Below are 20,837 nucleotides of genomic sequence, written 5' to 3'. Positions count from 1 at the left end.
CATAGATCAATCTTTGAAAACACGGTCGCTCCTCAGAGTTGATCAAACAAGTTGTCAATCCGGGGTAGCGGGTACTTATTCTTAATTGTCACCTTATTCAGCTTGCGGTAATCTATACATATCCACATACTTCCGTCCTTCTTCTTCACCAATACAACCGGTGCTCCCCATGGAAAATGGCTCGGTCTAATGAAACCCAAGTCTAAGAGTTCTTGTAGCTGCGTCTTTGACTCCTTGATTTCAGTAGGTTCCAAAAGGCTCGGTGCCTGGTACTAGTTTGATTGTGAAGTCAATTTCCCGAGTCGGCGGCAACCCTGGTAAGTCGTTAGGAAATACCTCTGGGAATTCCTTTATAATGCAGACGTCTCCAACCTTTAGTGGGGTTTCCTTTACCACATCTGTGACACTTGCTAAGAATGTGTGGCATCCTTTTTCTATCATCCTCTGAGCTTTGAGAGATGAAATAAGCGGTGTCCATAGTCCTGAAACCTTTCCCATAAAGCACAGTGTCTGGCCGTTAGGAGTCTCGAACGTCACTTTCTTACATCTACAGTCGATGGTTGCGCCATGCCTTGCTAGCCAATCCATGCCCAGTATCACGTCGAAGTCTTTGATCTCTAACTCTATCAGGTCTGCTTCTAGTCCTACGTCCTCAATTTTTATTGGTATGAGTCGTACTATCCGTGATGATATGACTACTTCACCCGAAGGCAATTCTGCCACAAACCTAGCTCTAAATCTTTCACAAGGTTTGTTTAATTTCTCTATCATTCCTAACGAGATATATGAGTGTGTGGCTCCCAAATCAAATAATACTGAACATACATTATTGACAATAAGAATCTGACTTGTGACCACTTTATTACTAGCTTCATCTTCTCCCTAGGTCAAGGCAAAGACTCTGGCAGGAACCATCTTGTTGTCCCTTTTCTCCTCTTACTTGAGTTGTAGACATTCTTATTTTTGGTGACCTTCCTGACCATAATTGTAGCATCCCTTGGTGTTTGCACGACACTCACCAGGATGTTTCTTTTGGCACTTAGAGCACTGCGGGTATTCTACATAACCCGACCTACCACCTCCATTGTTTGTCCGTGCTCTCTTATGGTTGTCAGATTGTTTGTTGTCAGGATGCCTTCTCTTCTGACCATTATTGTTGCTAGGTTGACGGTTTTTGTGGTGGTTTTTTCGACCATTCTGAGGTTGACTCTACTCTTTAGGCTCAGGCTTACTGGCCTCCTCCTTAATAACATTCGCCTGAAGCCTTTCTACTTCTATTGATGTTTCTAGAGCATCGACATAAGTAGTGGTTCCAGGATTTGCTAGCTTGACTCCTAGCTTAGTCTTTGGTCTGAGTCCTCTAACGAAATTGGTGACCCTCAAAAAGTCTGTTGAAACCAATTCTGGTGCAAATTTGGCTAGTCGATGAAACTGTCGAGCATACTCTGGTACCGTTAAGTATGCTTGCTTCAGACTGGTCAACTCCTCAACCCTTGTAGCGATGACTACCGAGTTGTAGTACTTCTTGTGGAACAGCTCCACAAATCTTGTCCATGTCATGGTGGCGACATCATGAGTCTGCTGAACTAGGTCCCACCATATTCTTGCATCCTTCTTCAAAAGAGATGAAACGCAGGATTTTTGATCCGCATTGCCGAGGTTCATGTGTACTAGAATCAGCTCTACATTCCTCAGCCATTCTTCTGCCTCGAAGGGGTCAGTTGTCCCTTCAAAGTTTGGAGCGTGTTGCTTACGAAACTGCTCGTAGATTGGCTCCATGTACTTAGCTGGGTAGGGCGCATAGTTCGCCATTGGCCATCCCTCATAAGGACCAACTTGTTGGGGGTGCTTGAGCCATTTGCTGAGGCTGCAGCTGAAGCTGAGGCTGCGGCTGGGCCTATTATTGTTGTTCCTGCAGCAATTCTTCTACTTGCTGTCGTAGACTGATAATTTCGGTAGTGTTATCAACTAGAGGTGGCGGTGCACTTCGGTTAGCAGCAGTAGTGGTAGCACGCGCTCCTCTTCTGTGAACTGGAGCGGCTTCATTACTCTCGTGAGCGAAATCTTCAGCAGAGTTCTAACAGTTGAGAAAAACCTGTTAAAACTTTCCCTAATAGGCTCTAAGGCAAAAACTTAATCTAATCAAACTCATACATGTTATAAAAAATAACAACAATATTCAGTTGGAAAAATGTTTTCACTAAGTACAATCATAAATGCAAAATAAAGAAATAAAGAAATAAACTAATCCAAAAATCAGGATCTTCTACATCTGATCCTTCATCTAACATATCATCATCTATCTCCTCATAATCATCATTATCTTGAGCCTCAAAATTTCCTCGGGGAAGATTCGTAAAGATTCTATGTTTTTACTCATTAGTGAATTGGAATTCCATCTTAGAGGTGAATCTAAGTATGAGAAAATAATATCTCATAGCTACTGGTAATTCATCTTCATCATCTATAGTCTCCCACATTTCTTCTAAAGTTGAAATTACAGAAGGATAGTCTTTAAAAAGCCTAATTACTAAAACATATTGCTTCGTAGCTCTCATCATGATTTGTTTAGTAGTTTAGAGGAGAATTATCTCTTTGTGGAATAAGATTAATCTCCGAGTGATTCTTTCTAACACTCCTACTGTATTCCTTAGCTCTCTAATTCTTTTCAATGCCATAATGGCTCGGATATCCTCATAGGTCAAGGCTCCATCCATTATTAACTGAAAACACAAGGGCTAAAACGTTAGCTATACACATAAACATAATAACTATAACATAAACACTTACATTGGCGGTTAGATTCGAAGCTTGAGCGTGTGTATCAAGGAGAACTTCATGCATATGAACTGTGCTTTGATACCAACTGTAATGACCCAACTATTTTTAAGACCTTGGACCATTAAAAATACTAGACATAGCTACTATTATGGGAAACATGCATATGAAATAATATAACTTTATTAAAAACCCCAAAATAAATATTGTGCAAAATACAAGATAAAACATGAAACATAAAAATACGGTATGGGTACCCATTGTTTAATACATAAAAACATAAACCATAAACTTAAATCAATTGTTTAAAAACTAAGTGCGGAATTATATCAAAACATAATTTAAAAAACTAAAAATTAACGTCATCTTCGATCGACACACATTCCATTCATTCATTCTTCCTTAACACACAGGCCAAGCTGCCAAGAATCTTTCCGTCTTGTATAATTATTTTCCTACATCAAGCTAAAAATAAAGGAGTGAGCCTAATGCCCAGCAAGGAAAAATCTACTAACAACATATAACATAAATCATAAACATATGACTACATCATAAATATATACTATAAAACATATGACTATAAAAACATATATCATATAGGACTACAATATTAATGGCCACTAACTCATTAACATGGCATGTGAAAAACCATCTAGGTCCTCTGTCTACTGATCGAGGTAGGTTAGATCACATGGTAGTATATGATAACCCATCTAGATCCTCTACTAGTCGAGGTAAGGTAAATCATAACTCTAAACCATGAAAATGATAAATAATCTTGAGGTTTGCTATCTAAGCAACTATAAGCCCCAAGCGACATAAAATATTGGGGTTTGCTATCTAAGAAACTATAAGCCACAAATAACTACAAGACATATTTATACGTATATATATATATCATAACACAAAACATATAATAACATAAACATATAAACACATATAATCTATCCTATTTTCCTTACCAAAAGCCGGGATATTTGGGAACAAGAACGGGATTAGAACACTCCTAAAAAGTAACAGTAAGAATGGTGAGTATCTCTAAAGAATAAAGATGAAATGAGAACTAAACCTTCAAGAAGAAACTTACAAAGAAGAACCTTAAGTTTCAAGAAACTTAAATACCTAATCAAGAATCATAAACAAGAGTTAGAATCTGAAAAGAAAATAAAAGAAAACTTAAAGAATCATAAAGAACTAAACTTAGGAATAAGAATACCTTGAATGATCTTATGGATAGATCTAAACCTCAAAACCGAAGTCACACTATATCTCACTTCCCAAGTGTTTAGAAAAACTTAGAATAATAAAGCTTTTAACCCAAAGCCTAAGTGTTTACTCTCTATAATAACCTTAGCAATTTGAAGGCTCTAATTGTAACGCCCCAACTCCAGGGACCACTACAGTGCACATTGCAAACAGTGCTAAACTCGCTAATCAAGTCGTTTGGCCATAAACGTGTAACTAAGTATGATTAGCGGTTTAGGGATTAAAATTTTTGATTAAGATATAACGTTTCATTAGAACGTTTACTGTATACATTGGGATCCCAAAAATACAATTTCAGAGTCTATTACAAGAAAATATTTACAACAGGCCGTTCTAAGCGGCAAAACAGGGTTTAACCCTAGTTCCTCTTTCAAACCTCGCCCAAGTATTGGTCGAGTAGCTGCATATGTACACGTCATCACCTAAGCTCTCCAACTCAAGGATGGTCCAACTTCCTTTTGCCTTTACGTGCACCACAAAGCACCCGTGAGCCGAATCCCAGCAAGAAAACTCATATGCTCATAAACAGTCATATCATGATATCAAATCATATCTGGCATGCCTAGCAAACATAACTCTATTCAAGCATGCAAATGAATTCAAACAATGCTGGGGTATCCAGGATAAGAAATCCTGCCCTTCTGATTGGAGGACTATCAAGTCAATCCTAATCAGATGAGTGTTTCGACACTTGAGGTTCTGAGAAACCATACTGAGTGACCAACAAGCAAGTCACTACGGGGCTCAGCACCCAAAGCCATGCATATGATGATCAAAATGATCATACAGAGCTCATAGCTCTGATCAGATGAGTGAATATCACTTTGAGGTCCTGTTAAACCATACTGAGTGGCTGACAAGAAAGTCACTAAATTAAACAGAAGAGTGGCTGCTGGGTAGGCCACTAGCCTTCACAAATGAGAGACTGATGGGTAAGTCTCTATCTTAACAAATGAGTGACTGATGGGTAAGCCACACAAGCGCTTATAATATTCATCGAACTTGAGGTCGGCCCGGCATTAATGCTCTTTGAGTCATCCAATGCAGAAAGTCGATTAGATCTAATCTTTGTTGGCTTGCGTGAAACATGCTAAGGCCGTCCTGACTAATGAGTCATCGCTATATGACCAGTGCCCAGTACCACTGCCGAACCTGACTAATGAGTCACAGCTTCAGAGTTGATACTAACACCTTTGCCAATTCTGACTAATGAGTCAGTACCATGCACAAGTAAGCATTGCTACCAAACATATGTCAAACATCCAAAGATGGGCATTCAACATGCTTACTTAACAATTGCAAGCATAATAATGATCATGCACAAACACAGAGACTCAAGCTCTGACCAGTCTCACAGTCAATATCCATGGCATGCCCTAATCACATGTTTCTCGTGCACCACATGCATCACACTTAATCATCCAGCATGCCTCAATAATAATCATATGCAAATGGGAAAAGATTGCCAAACATTCAATATGCTATCAATGTTTACATTTAAACATCCAACATGCATCATATATAGCCATGCATGTCACACATGGGGTGCGGTTTTCTTACCCTTAGTCCAAGCACAGGTTACCAACAAATGAGTCAAAAGAACGATCCCGATTCCAAGCCTCTAGAGATAACCTAGTCACAACCATAATATAAAACCTCATCAAAATGAGTAAATAAATACTTCCAAGCCCAACTCAAGCCTTCGGAACATCGAATCCCACTCAACTAAGTAGTAGGATCGATCCTAGGCCCTTAGAGTTAAGTTTCCATCACAAAAACACACTTTTGGGCAACTTTTCCCTTAAGGGCCGCGGCCCTACAAGGACCATTTCGCGGCCCGCCCCCCTGGCAGAGCCTCCTCCACCTTCTTCAAGCTAGGGTCGCGGCGCCCAAGAACAGGGCCACGGCCCAACTTCGCACCAGCCACTTTTCTTCGTTTTTCCACTTTTAAAACATTCCAAAAACCTATCCAAACATCTCCAAATCATAAAATCAAAGTTCCCAAACTTCCCAATGGTCCAAAACCTCCAAAACCTGAAGCTCAAACAAACTAAAAACTCAACGATTCACAAAGTCCAATTCAAGCTTAAAAACTTTAAAAACTTAGAACTTAAAACTTGAATTACCTCTGATTGAGTTGTTTCCAACTAAATCCTCTGGCTAATAAGCTTCTAATCTTTCCTAGGATCGCTATGCCTCGATCCTCACTTGATTTCGAGTCCTAGAACTCCAGATATCTTTGAAAACGCGATCGGGAGACGAAAAGGGAACTTTTAAGGAGAGAGAACATACAGAACGTTCTTTTTATTTCTTAAAAGGTTACTTCAGGCTTAAGTAGCTTCCAATAAAACCTAGTGCTCGGGGTCCCGAAAACACCCCTGGGGATATTATAGTCAAAACTTCCAGAATTTCCCCCTGATCTTACTAACTCCCAATTTATCACCAAATATTAATTCCCATTACCCAATAACCCGGTAATGCTCTAAATACCCCTTGACTTACTCCAAGTCAAGTTTAAATCTCGTTGTGACTTTCCCACTAGCTTACCTCCTAGGATCATCTTGTATTGGGTAACCCTGGCATAACCAAACAATAATAAAGCACCACACACATTTCACATATATGCTAAAAATGCCCGAAATGGCCAAAATATGGAAATCACCCAATCAAGCACAAATGGGTTCACATGCATATTTAATACACCTAAACATGCATATTATCATTTAATAACATAATAAATCAATTATGGCCCTCCCGACCTCCTAATCAAGGTCCTAAACCTTATTAGGAAATTTGGGGCATTACACTGATAAAATGCATGAAGAATGAAGATAATGGTTGAGTACTAGGTCCTATTTATAGAGTTCAAGGAATGAAACTAACCCCTTTTAATTTGAATAAATAAATGATTATAAAATGAAAAAGATTTTAATTTTCGTTCAACTGACGCCCAGAACTCAGTCAAAATAGTTCAAAGGAAGGTCTAAGTGGTTAAGGCTATTTTTAAATTGAAAAATCCTCAAAATTCAAAAACACATCACCAGGGGTGATACATCGCCTACCTTGGGCGATATATCGGCTCCACCCTAATCTCAAGCCCCATTCGTACGTTCGTGCAAAGTCGACGTGTTTTCCGTAGGTGATATATCGGCCCTTAAGCTGCGATATATCGGCATACGTTGATATATCAAACACGTAATTGCACTTTTTCAGCATATTTTGAATTGGATAAACAGCTTTGACTGAGTCTAAACATGATCCTAACAATTTCTAGAAGGTTCTAGAGCTTCTAGATCTTTCTTTTATTAAAACTATCCATCAAAATACTTAATTCCTTAATAAACATAATTATGACAAGTGTCACACTCTTATTAGCTCTATCTAAAGCTTAGGTTAAAATCAATAATATTTATGACCAACAATATTAATCAAACCTTATGTTATAATTAATATTTCTAAACTATAGGTTAAACTTATAAAATCCATAATTGTTGCTATGAGTTTCCAACTAAGTCTCGGCTTGAACCAAAATCCACGGAAACTAACATACTACAAACTACTACTACTATCTAGCTAGCTAAGTAAATATTATGGGACACTAGAGAGAACCAACATCTAAATCAACACATAAATCAATAATAAAATCAAAATTTATTCTCAATGAACAAACATAATGAATGCATCAATTTGAAAGAGAGTTACATGTTGGGTCTGCTTGAGCTTGCCATAAAATTGCTCTTTCAAGTTTTGTTTCGTTGCAAATGCGCTCACAGACATCAACAAACCAAGATTTGCTTTATAATTACAAAATACAAGAAATTGGATAAGTTAAAGCTAAAACAAGCATGCCACATATTTGAGTTCAATCACATTTGACGTTCCTTAAGCGTCAAAATGTGGGTGTAGCAGCTAATAATCTAAGTTTAGGAAAAAATAATTCAGTTAGGTTCACCATATTCAGTTAACACACTTGAAGGATGTTTATAATAGATACTATGTGTAACACCCTAGTTTTAACTAGGACATTTTCTTTGAATAAAAATTTCAATTTCCAAAGAAATTAAACTTTATAAATAATTCACATCTGAGTTTCCAAAATAATGCTAAAACATGCAATTTAATAATATATGTCCTAACATAAATATCATAAAATTCATTTCATAAAACAGAAATTTACTAAGGTGTTCTAGGATCATCGTCGTCCATGCGATCCCCTCACAGAGTACATACACCTTCTTGGAACGGTTCCCAACCCGCCATGCCATCACATAATCAATTCTTGCATGTGGAAAGGGAAAATAGGGTGATCTTAAGCCTAGTAAGGAGAATCAAACCAAACAATCAACATACAAGAAAACCTCATATAGCAAACCATAATCTTATATCATAACAAGACATAAAATCATCATACAGAAAATCTATGTGCGCACTACGCATGTAAATGGGAGAGAAGCTATGAAGACGCAATGTGGTCCTCTCTGCGACCACTATGGTCAAAATTGTGGCTACCTTTGTCCACTTTTTACCTTCCCAAGTATATGCCCTAAAACATTTAGCATACAAAACGCATTCCATAAACATTAGCAATCAAGCAAACATGTTTAACCTCCTTACATTAGCGCATGTGTGGAGTCTTTGAAGAGAAGAAAGTGATCCCACTTCAATGACCAAAACCTAAACCTAAAATAAGAACCTTATTTTAAGAATAAGATCAAGCCCAATTATCTAAACCACACGTCCAAGCCTCATTCCATGGGCCATGCACAACATGCACTAAATCCATGACCATAATATCCATGGTCCTATAATCAAACTTATTTCTAAAACAAACCTTAAGTGAGCATAAACTATGAAATGATAATGGTACCCTTTGAAGATCGAAAGTCGAATCCTACCCTTCCTTGATCCTTGAAATGTGAACACCTATAAACCATAAAACCACACTCCAATAACCATCAAGAAGAAAATAAGGAACCCATAAACTAAATTCAAATCAAACTACCGAGATCTTACATTAATCTTTGTTCCTTGAAAACCCTAAGTCCTCGAGCTAGATATCAACCCATTTAGCCTCACCTTCTCTTTCATTCTCTCTTGTGTTGTGCAAAAATGAGAGCTAAGCTCTCTCTTTATGCAGGCTCCAAAATTACCACCAACAGATCTACATTAGTGCTAATTGATTCCAATCACCATTGATTTCCTCTTATTCTTATCATAAAGGCATGAACCTAGTTCTAATACTAGCTATACTCTTTAACCTTATCACCATCCATGATTTTCAAAAATCAATCACCATTAATACTACACATGATTTAATCTTCCATTATCAAATCCCCATGAATGCCGAAATCTCAAACTAAAAATGAGCAGACAATTACTCATTTATTTCATAGGCAACCCTAGATTCCACTAAATGAAGTAACAAATCCTTGCCATTCACATCATCATTATCTTTCACTCTAATTTTTGAAAATTCAGCTAGGTAATATGAACATGAAATCCTTTAGTTTGATGACCAAATCATCATTAATACTCCACAATATCATCCACTCTTTTCAAGCATTAATGCACACAAATCACTAAGATCTCTCATCACTTCTCTTTCACACACCACATGCCCAAGGGTGCACACACACAAACACATATAATCAAATCAAAGCATACATAAGTAAATAAATAAAATAAAAAATAAATAAGATAATAACTAATATATAAAATATGATAGTAATTAATTTAAAATAAGTAAACAAGACAATAATAAAAGAACCAAATAAAATAATTAAATTAAAACAAGTAAATAAAACAATAATTAATTTAATTAAAATTGTGTGTTTCCGGATATTACAATTTATCATCCATAAAAGGAATTTCATCCTCGAAATTTGACTCACCAAAAAGCTCGGGATACTATTTTCTCATGTCATCATCTAATTCCTAGGTTGCTTCCCTTGTCGAACAGTTCTTCTAGATGACCTTAACTGGTGGAATCTTCTTGAATCTCAATTCACTGATTCCCTTTTCTATGATTCACATTGGCTGCTCGTCGTAGATTATGCAACACCCTACTAATCCAGGACCATTACTGTAACGCCCCACGTCACTATGGCTGCTTCTTGGAATGAAGACTGGCCCTACAAACCAACACGAGTCTTTTCAGCGTGCTTTGTCCTCACTCGCACGCTTCTTGGGAAAACTTTCCAAGAGGTCACCCATCTTGAGATTACTCCAGGTCAAGCATGCTTAACTTTGGAGTTCTCAAGTGATGGACTACCAAAAGGAAGATGCATCTTGTTAATATAGGTAGTACCCATCAATCCATTTAAGCCTTCTTCAACTATGTAGTCCCATACCTACACAGTCTTAGAATCATCACACTTAACCTTCCCCAAGTGGTGTGGGATTGTACAGTTGTACCCGTTCTTTCCCTCTACGGATCATGGGATATTGATTGTCACAATCACCCACCCTTAGGGGTCCGACGTCCCTGTCGGCCACACTTCCGTCTAGGTTAAGGCTCTGATACCATTTGTAACGCCCCACGTCACTATAGTTGCTTCCTAGAATGACGATGGCCCTACAAACCAACACGAGTCTTTCCAGTGTGCTTTGTCCTCACTCATACGCTTCTTGGGAAAACTTCCCAAGAGGTCACCCATCTTGAGATTACTCCAGGTCAAGCACGCTTAACTTTGGAGTTCTCAAGTGCTGAGCTACTGAAAAGAAGATGCATCTTGTTGATTTAGGTAGTACGCATCAATCCATTTAAGCCCTCTTCAACTGTGTAGTCCCATACCTACACAGTCTTAGAATCATCACACTTAACCTTCCCCAAGCAGTGTGGGATTGTACAGCTGTACCCGTTCTTTCCCTCTACGGATCATGGGATACTGACTGTCACAATTACAACGTGTGTTTAAAATAGTACTGGACTCGCTAAACGAATCATTTGGACTTAAACGTGTGATTAAAGTAATTAATGGTTTATGTATTAAAAATGTTGGTCAAGGTTGTAAATACTTTCATCAAAAGTTTCACTCTGTACATGGGATCCCAAAATAGAAGTTTAATATATATTTACAGCTCAAAAGATTTCAAAACAAGTCGGCCTAAGCAGGAAAATAGGGTTCAACCTTAGTTCCTCCATCATACCTCGACCATGGCGGTCGAGCAGGCTGCATATGTACACCGCCCCTAAAGCTCTCAAACTCATGGCTGGTCTAGTTTTTCCTTACCCTTACCTACACCACACAGCACCCGTGAGCCAAGGCTCAGCAAGAAAACTTAAATCAACATATTAAGATAACAATAGAATATAAAAAACATGTTTAGCAGTAATAACCCTACTCAAGTAGACACATTATCCAGGTATGCGACCAAAAAGTCACACAAGTGGATTTCACACTTCTATTTATTCAAGTGGCTTCCGAGTCGGACAAGTGCATACCATACTCCCAAAGTGGCCTAGCCATAGCGACCTGCATTCCGCACGCATAGTGCCGACCACGACTCATAAGTCGAGCTTTCCAATCAGAAGTGATCAATATAATTCATTTATCACATAATCAGATACAACACATTCATGTATGCTTAATCAAGTATTCATATGCATAATTATAATCATGCTCATTAACAGGGGCCCGAGCCCTAATCCCAACCAAGGTGGAGTTTTCTTACCTCTGGTCCTGTGTTGAAGAACGAGTACGACCTTAAGCACGATCCTTCCCCGAGCTTAGCAGTAAACGTAGTCACAACCATAAACGATATTCCTGATAAGTTTCAACTCCAAAAATAGACTCTGGGACCCATCCCATGCTCTTGGGACCTCAAATTCCATTAAACGGGGTAGTGGAATCATCCCTCGAGCCCCCGGAAAGTTTTAATAACTTTTTTCTTTAGATAAATACTTTTAAAATCAAAATTAAAATTAAAACATGAGGGTATTTTAGTCATATTTAAAAAAGCTTAACCAAAATGAGTGTTTACCCAAAAAAGGACTACCTGATGATGTGGCAGAATTAACATACACGTGGCGTACACGTTACCATTTAAGTGAGTATGATCTGTTCGACCATCGACCAGAGGAGAATTCACTCAGTAGACATCATATTTTATGGGCAACCAGTCTAGTCGCACCATTTCATTTATTTCCTTCACATATGTAAATTTGCATTTATGTATTAGTTGCGATTTCCATTATTATTTAGACATGTCTGTATTAAATGTAATTAAGGCCCATCGACCCATGTAGAACTCCTTGAGCCTATAAATAAGAATCAAAGGTCTTAAGAGAGTGGACTTTTCTTTTGGACTTTTTAAACTTCGGAATTCTGAGAGAGAATTATAGTGTTATTATCTGCCATACTTGTATTCATCCTGAAGCTTGTGAAACTCGTGAACCCTAGTTCCTTGATCACAGTTCTTGGGATTCTACATCAATAAGAACACTAAGTGGACGTAGGTCATTACCATTTGCTAGGGTCGAACCACTATAAATATTTTGTGTTGTTTATCTTTTTGTCTTGATTTCATTTCATTTCTATCGTTTTACTTGACTTTGTATCGTTGATCAAATCGAGGGTCAATAATGAGGCTCAAGGTTTTAATTTATTCCATTTTGCTTAACACATGGTCCAAATTATCATTTAACAAAAAATGGTCTGATCGGTAACTTTTCCAAAACACGGTCTAAAATTGTATTTACCTTTTTTAAGTAATATTTTCTTTTAAAAAAATAATCTTTACTTTTTATTCATTGACTTTCTTCATTACAATAAAAATGATACATTTACTTCAATACCTCTTCTATATAAAAAGTGTGTAGATAACAAAAAATTCTTGATTTAAATAGTTTGTTTTGTTAACTTTAATAGAATATTCTAAATATTTAACGAAATATACCTTTAAAACTAATTAAAAATATATATTTATTAATTATATTAATATAAATTCAAATATTATTATAATAATATTTAATATAAGACTGTATATATAATAATTCTATGAATATAAATTCAAATACAAATGTTATAAAATATTATTATTATAATAATATACAATGATTGTACTTTTTAAATAACGTTCTTCTTAGTTTATCTTTTTCCTTTTTTTTTTTCTCTTTTTTTTTACAATGTAGCATATATAATAAATGGTTCTTATTTTCTTAGTTTTATTGCAAATAAATCATACTTTGGGAATGGATATTACTTACCTCTTTCTCTATTATCAAATTTTTAATCCTCAATCTCCATTATTAACAATATATACTATTGAACAAACTATAGACTTATTATAGTATATTCTAGGTTTTAAATTTGTTTGTTATAATTTATACATATATATATATATGATTATCAAATTACAATACTACTAAAATAAATTACTAATCTATTATAAAGTGATTACATGTTAGTTCTTTATACTCCAAAGTGTATACATTTTGTATAATATGCTTTGTAATTAGTATAAATAATAATTTTTTCTTCCGTCACAATTTACAGTAATAAATAAATAAATAAAATCAGCAATAATAATACATGAAAAAAAATTGTAAAATTGAATCGGTAATTATTTATTAAAATAATTACTCATTTCATTTGTAATAATTTAATTTAGAAAAATTGAATTAGAATTAAATTAGTATTATCTAACAAGATAAAAAAAAATTACTCATTTGGTACCCTGTCTTTGTGCAAAGTATCATTTTGGTACAAGCCATCTTTTTTCAATAATATTCATATGACACACTGTATTTTAAAATCATAAATATTTGGTACCTTAAACTCATATTTGATAAATAAAATTTTTATCAATATGATCAAATTGCTATCAATTATATGTAATTAAGTAATTAAATTTGAATTTGGAACTCATAAAATTGAGAGCAGTTTTATTAAATTGGCAAAATTTTATCAATTAAATTTGAGTTCAGTGTATCAAATATGTATGATTTCAAAATACAAAGTACTAAATATACATGATTTCAAAATAAATTGTACCAAATGAGCATTATCGTAAACATATGATACCAAAACGATATTTTACAAAAACACAAGGTACCAAATGGTTGTTTATGGGTATATAACCATTTGTTACCCTGCAATTTAAAATTGTACACATTTGGTACTGTTGACGCGGTTCTTCGCCAACAGGTAATTAAGAAAATAAGAGAAAGGGATTAGTGCTGAATAATGAACCGAAACAGATGAATGATCTTAAAATGGACTGATGACACGAATACGTTTTTAGGTGGTTCAAAGGTTAAAATCCTTCTACTCCACCAGCCAATATTATGGCTATATTTCTGGTATTCCTTACAATGTATTTCGTTACACAATAGAATCCAACCCTTTGCAACTCCCAGGATCTCCATATTTATAGGAGAGGACACCTGGGAGTTGGTAAGGGGGGTCATCCCGTGACCTTCTTACCCATCATGTCACTTCTGTGACATTCATGATTAATTCCTAAAACCTGACAAATGAAGTGTGGTCTAATCAATAGGTAAGGGGGATAATAGGCCGCACGGCCCAACCCAGACGTGGGTGCCTGAACACGCACGTTCTCCAAGAATTCATGGATATATCAGACACGTGATGTCTGATATATGCACATTTACATTGCGTGGTTGACTTTATAAAGGGTCACAGCTTCCAACTCCAGCTCGTGCCTCGAGCTGGATGCCTTCTTGACCTGTGGTCTTCATATTCCTGACCCCGCCCTTAAATAATCTTGATAAACCTTTGGTTACCTCGAGCAAAAGAGGTAGGACCTGACAACAGCAGCTCCGGCCACGTGGTATCCACGTGGCTGATATAATTATGCCATATCTCAGCTCGCTAATAGCCCGTGGAAAATTAGGGCGTACAGGTACCCTAGACTCAAATTTGAATAATAAAATTTTATCAATATGACTAAACTGACTTCAATTATATGTAATTAAGTTATTAAATTTGGATTCGAAACCCATATAATTGAGGGCAGTTTGGTCATATTAATCAAATTTAAGTCTAGGGTACTGATTAGTGCTCAAAATTATCATTTTATTAGTTTTAATGTTTAAAATTAATTAAGTTTTAATTAATATTTTCATGAATTTATTGTAACATATTTTATATTTGAAAATATTAGTCTTAATTTAATTTGTGTTCAAATTTTTAAGAAATAAAATGTATTTTGACACAAAGTAAAAGAAAGAATTATAATTGAATAAATATTGAAAAAGTGACATTTTTGAAGATGAACCCGGCTCAGCATCCCTTCCACTATCAGCTGCCATGTGTGGGCTTCTAATTCGTTGAGACGAGCCGAGCCCAAGCCGAACCACCTGCTAGCCGAGCCACACGACTGACGACGTTGCCACCTCCTGATGCAGCGGGCCCCACTCGACTGACACAGTCCCACTCCGCCTGACGCAAACTTGCAACTGTTCCCCACACGCCTGATCACTCCACCAGTAGCCTGACGCAATTGTCCCACCACACTGCTACCTTTTGGCCGAGCCACTCACCACACGACACGTGTCTTGGTTGTCTCCCACTAGTCCCATTTTCATTCAGATTTTGTAGCCATTTTTCCCACTCTTTTGTACACGATTTTACACATTTTGGGTCATGTTTCCACCTTAAATAGAGAGCCAAATGTAGGAAAAAAAATGATCAAATGGTGGAATTAAGAGTAGAGATTAGAGTTTGAGAGAAATACACTTATTTTTTATTTTTCTTTCATTTCTTTTATACTTTTTGAGTGAAAACAATGCCTATTTTAGGCTAAATTCCATTGTGGAAAGACTAGAGTGAAGTTCATGTTTCACATTATATTTTTTAATATATTGATTCTTTTTTGTTCTTCATTTCAATATATTTGTTACAATTAAATTTATTTTCTTCTAATTTTTATTCTAAGTTTATTGGTGTCATTTACATAAGTCTTGTCACGCTCTTCTTATATAATTTACGCTCTTGATTTAATTTAGGATATTTATTATATATTTTTTACTGCATTCTGCCATTTATATTTTTTCGCTCTAAGGTATACAATATGATATGGTTTTAAAATTATAAGTTTGTATAATTTAATTAAGAACATATTTTAGGGTGAGCTTTATTATATATATTTTCCAACTATAATTAATGGTGTAGAATTATAGTTGAGTAGAATGAATCAGTTTTATTAATATATATATATATGTTTGCATGAATGAAACTTGTGTCATCCATATTTTCTTTCTTATTCTATTTCTTCAATTTTGTTTATTTAGTATTTAAAAAAAATTCTTTTTCAAAGTTACATTATTTCTAATTTACTAATCTTTCTTTTTTACTTGTATTTTACATCTCTGTGGATACGACATAGCCTGATTACTACTACGACTACATAGGAGTTTATTGAGTGATATTAATTTTTGGCGCTCTTGCTGGGGAGGTAATTTTGTAATTAAAAGTTTGCATAGTGATTTTTTTTATTTATTATTATTTTACAAAAAAGGGATAATTTTTTTAGTTCTCTTTTAATTTTATTTCTTTTCTCACTAATTTTTATTTTTCGTTTATTTTTATTTATTCATTTTTGTCATTATTATATTTATTTATTTTCTCTTACTTTTAGATTTAGAATTTTATTTTCTAGATTTTGGATTTTTCCGAAAAAAGAGCATAAAACTTTGAATCATAAAATTTTAAAGCATAAAATTTATAAAAAAAAAAAACAAAGTAATGAGAACATTTCTGTAATTTTGGAAATCAATAAAACCAAACTTGTTTTGTCTTAGAAAAATTGGTTATTAAATAAGGTCTGTGTTAGTGTTATCCTCTAACCTTTTCTAAGAACCCTGGGAAGTTCTAGTAAAGCTCTTGGGCCTAAAGTGGTACCTTGGTAGCCTTCCCAATTGGCCTGGGAATATTTTTGGTGTATACTTATTATACTATTACACACTTATGCTTATTATACTAACAAATAAAAAAAATTATGCCACGAAATAGAAACGCACTAGGGAGATTTGTGAGAAAACAAGTAGAAGCTTTAGAGAACTCTCATAACTCGTCTTCTTCTTCCATTCGTTCAAATTCACCCAATTCACTGAGACTTCTAAACCGCCCATGATGGCTCATCAAGATGAAGCCCAACTAAGAACACTACAGGATTATTTACATCCTACGCGTACATCCACATCTTCATGCATAATATATCCCAACAATATGCCGAATTTTGTTTTCAAACCCAGCATGATTAACCTCTTACCAAACTTCCATGGGTTGGAAAATGAGAGTTTGTACGTGCATATACGGGAATTCAAAGAGGTGGTGGCTACATTCAACAACCAAGTTGATGTCACCAACATTGTGAGATTGAATTTTTTTCCTTTCTCTCTCAAAGACAAAGCAAAAAGTTGGTTGTATTCCTTAAGGCCTAGATCTATCATAACATGGGACGAAATGACAAAAGCATTCTTCGCCAAATATTTTCCGCCCTACAACACTAGCAGCCTTAAAAGGAAAATCTCTACCTTCATCCAAAAAGACCATGAAACTTTCCATCAGGTCTGGGAAAGGTTTAGAGATTTTATAAATCAATGCCCACATAATGGATACGAAAGCTGGCGTCTGATCAGCTATTTCTATGATGGTCTCACAACCGGACAAAGACAATTCGTACAAATGATGTGCAATGGAGAATTCCTTCAAAAAGATCCTGATGAGGCTTTCGAGTACCTTGACGTTTTCGCTGAAAAGTCCTACACATGGAATGGACCGAGTCCTATGGACAAGCTACGATCAACCAGAATCTACCAATTGAAGGAAGATGACAACATCAAAAGCCAAATTGAATCGTTGAGAAAACAATTCGAGGCTTTCAAAACTCAAGATGGTAGAGAAATCCACATGGTCGCAAAGGTAGAGACATGAGATCCATGCTTCATCTGTGGAGGGACGGAACATCAACCGCAAGAGTGCCCTGCTCTTGGTGAGTTAAGAGGAGGAAATGAGGAACAATGCATTGCTTTAAGGGATTACAAGAAGCCTTATAACCCTTTCTCAAACACTTACAATCTCGGTTGGCGCAACCATTCAAATTTCAGCTGGAAGGATTCAAACAACTGCCAAAAGCGTACATTGCTCCTCATAACTTGCAGTCAAGTAATTCTCTTGAGAATACCTTGCAAATGCTTGCACAAACACAAATAGCCTCAACTCAAGAGGTCAAATCTTGTCTCACACAAATGGTGGAAGAAATGAAAGACATAAAAAACCAAATGACAAAGTTAAACACTACTTTGAAAATTCAAGAGTGTCGTAGGCTTCCTGCTCAACCTCTAATCAATCAGAAAGGGCAACACATGGCACAAACCTTCTCCTCTATAGATACAAATCTCAAATAGGTTAATGCCATCACTACTCGAAGTGTTCGAAGTTGTAGAGTCCAAGAACTTTACTTAGCTAGTTAGATAGTAGTATTATAGTAATTATAGTATTATCTTTATGGCTGTGGATTTTTGGTTCAGACCGGGATTTATTTGGACACTCATAGTAGTACTTGTAGATTTTCTAAGTTTAACCTATGGTTTAAGAATATTGATGTTAACCTAAGGTTTGATTAATATGGCTGATATTGAGGATAATATTTATTATACTATAAGGTTTAGATAAGAACCAATAGGATTTTAAGCACATGTTATGTATGGGTGATTAAGGATTAAGTATTTAGAGGATTAAATTTAATAAGGGTAAAATTTGAATGCTCTAAGGTCAGTCAACAGCTTTGAATACGTTTAAGGGCTTAGTCAAGGTTGTTTACTCAATTTGAATTAAGCTAAAAATGTGTAATTTTGTGTTTAAATAATTAGCGTATGCCGATATATCGCAGCTATAGGGGGCGATATATCGCAGCACGTAGATACGGAAAACACGAAATAATGCACGTTTGCCTCGGGCATAATGGTCCAGGCGATATATCGCCTATAGGGGGCGATATATCGCCTCCTTCAGCATATTTTGAATGTTTTTGAAATTATTTTCCATTCAACCCTTCAACCTCTTGATAAGTCCAGCACCTTTCTGAACGAGTCTTCAGCCTCTGCTGAACAACAATTCAAATTATTTTCACCTAAAAAGCCATTATTTTTATTCAAGTAAAATTAAGATCCTTTCATTCCTAAACTCTATAAATAGGACCTAGTACCCAGCCATTATTCATCTTTTGCTCTAAGTTCAGAGGTTGCAAGTTGCTAGGTGAGTGTGAGAGTGTAAACACTTGGGTTGGGAATCATAAGCTTGATCATCATAAGCTTATCAAACACTTGGGGAAGTAAGGTTTTATAGTATTTTGGTTCGAGGTTTAGATTGGTCTTACAAGTCTTCAAGGTATTTCCACACTTTAGTTCATTGGTATTATTTTATTTTAAGTTCTCATAGTCTTCTACTCAGCCTTCTAACCTTAATCTTTATTTTGGTTAGGAAATCTAAGAACTTGCACATAAGTTTTTGGAGTGTTCCAAAGTCCCAACTCTGTCCTCTTATCCCGGTAATTTTGGTAAGGAAAATAGGATAGAATCTATATGTTATATGTTTTATATGTTATCTTATGTTTTTATGTTATGAAATGTGTTATGTTATGTATGTATGTAGGCTTGGGCATATGACCCATATGACTAACAAGCCCCAAACGGATTATGGGCATATGACCTACTTAGCTAGTAGGACCCCACTAATCTAATGGGCATATGACTTGTTTAGTCTATGGGACCCCAAGTAATAATGGCCATTATAGTATGTGTATGATATAAGTGTTATGTTATGTTTTTATGTTTCTTATGAAATTTATGTATATGAACTATGTGGTAGATTTTCCTTGCTGGGCATTAGGCTCATTCCTTTTTGTTTATATGTGCAGGAAAATAGCTTTAGTGGCGGGAAAGGTTCGTGGATGCTTGGGGAATGTGTATCGGTGATGAATGGATTCAAGGAGTCAAGAGTTCGATTTCGAGGATGTAGTTTTTATTTATGGTTTATGTGTATTTTTCCGCACCTATTTATGTAATCTCTTTTCATTTCAATTAAGATATGTTTTCTTTTTAAAACAATGGGATCCCATATCCTGCTTTGAGTTTATGTAAGTTTAAACATTGGTTTTTTACAAGTTTTTAATAAAGTATGATCTTTTTCACTTGTAAGTTTTATTAAGGATTAGTATGTATAGTTTTCGTTAATGGTCCAAAAGTCTAGAGTAGTTGGGTCATTACAGAAGTACAGTTTCATCGTGAACTAAGACAATGATTACGTCAATGCCCGCTCCAGATGATGATTTGCCAATAAGAGTTCTAGTAAAGGCGCCCTTTCCTCAAGCTTTGAAATCCATTGGAAAAGTACTGGAAAATCATGGTGAAATCCTAGACCTTTTAACACAAGTGAAGATCAACTTGCCATTATTGCATGTGATCAAGCAAGTGTTAGCTTATGCCAAGGTTGTCAAGGATTTGTGCACCATTAAAAAAGAGCATCATGTCAAGAAAATTGCATTCTTGCCAGAACAAGATAGCGTGGTAATTGACTGCAAGACACCACCTAAGTACAAAGATCCTGGTTGTCCCACCATCTCATGTCAAATTAGGGAACAGGAATTTGGTCATGCCCTTCTAGACTTACGAGCAAGTGTAAATATCATGCCATATTCAATATACTTGCAATTAGGTCTAAGAGAACTCAAGCCCACATCTGTGGTGCTATAATTGGTCGATCGATCAGTCAAGAAACCTCGGGGAATAGTTGAAGACGTTCTTATTCAAATTGAAAAATTCTATT

General features: G+C 35.7%; 1 non-coding gene across 1 annotated transcript; it reads right to left on the bottom strand.

The window, feature by feature from the left end:
- Positions 1-17,522: 17,522 nt before the first annotated feature.
- Positions 17,523-17,629, bottom strand: LOC133798886 (small nucleolar RNA R71). The gene has a single exon (XR_009876102.1). It is a non-coding gene; the product is annotated as a small nucleolar RNA R71 (small nucleolar RNA).
- Positions 17,630-20,837: the final 3,208 nt, after the last annotated feature.

The sequence above is a fragment of the Humulus lupulus genome, chromosome 8 (assembly GCF_963169125.1).
Source record: "Humulus lupulus chromosome 8, drHumLupu1.1, whole genome shotgun sequence".
Classification (NCBI taxonomy): Eukaryota; Viridiplantae; Streptophyta; class Magnoliopsida; order Rosales; family Cannabaceae; genus Humulus; species Humulus lupulus.
This window is presented reverse-complemented; position numbering and strand designations above follow the sequence as displayed.